Source organism: Thermobia domestica, chromosome 14 (genome assembly GCF_964235325.1).
Source record: "Thermobia domestica chromosome 14, izTheDome1.hap1.1, whole genome shotgun sequence".
In the NCBI taxonomy this organism is placed as follows: domain Eukaryota; kingdom Metazoa; phylum Arthropoda; class Insecta; order Zygentoma; family Lepismatidae; genus Thermobia; species Thermobia domestica.
Window position 1 is genome coordinate 34,995,226 of NC_137467.1, and position 316 is coordinate 34,995,541.

Consider the following 316-nt stretch of genomic DNA (forward strand, 5'->3'; position numbering starts at 1 on the left):
ATTAGCTAATTTTAGGATGGGAGAGAAGAAAGGAGGAGAGAGAGAGGGGGTCTCATTACCAGACACGATTATGGGATAAGAAGGTGTATACTGGGTGGCCTAGCTGCACGGCGTTAGCTGTCGCAATTTGTTTGATGCAGAGTGTACATGCGAGTAGTTCCGTTTGAAAGACTGGTTCATGCCAAACAAAACGAGGTAGGTATCATGACTTTAGAATAAATAGTGATAATACTGTAGATACTTTATTAAAGTAATTGACTAAAAATGTGTAAAAATGAAAAAGTAAAGAAATCGAGAATTTTTTTTGACACACGTC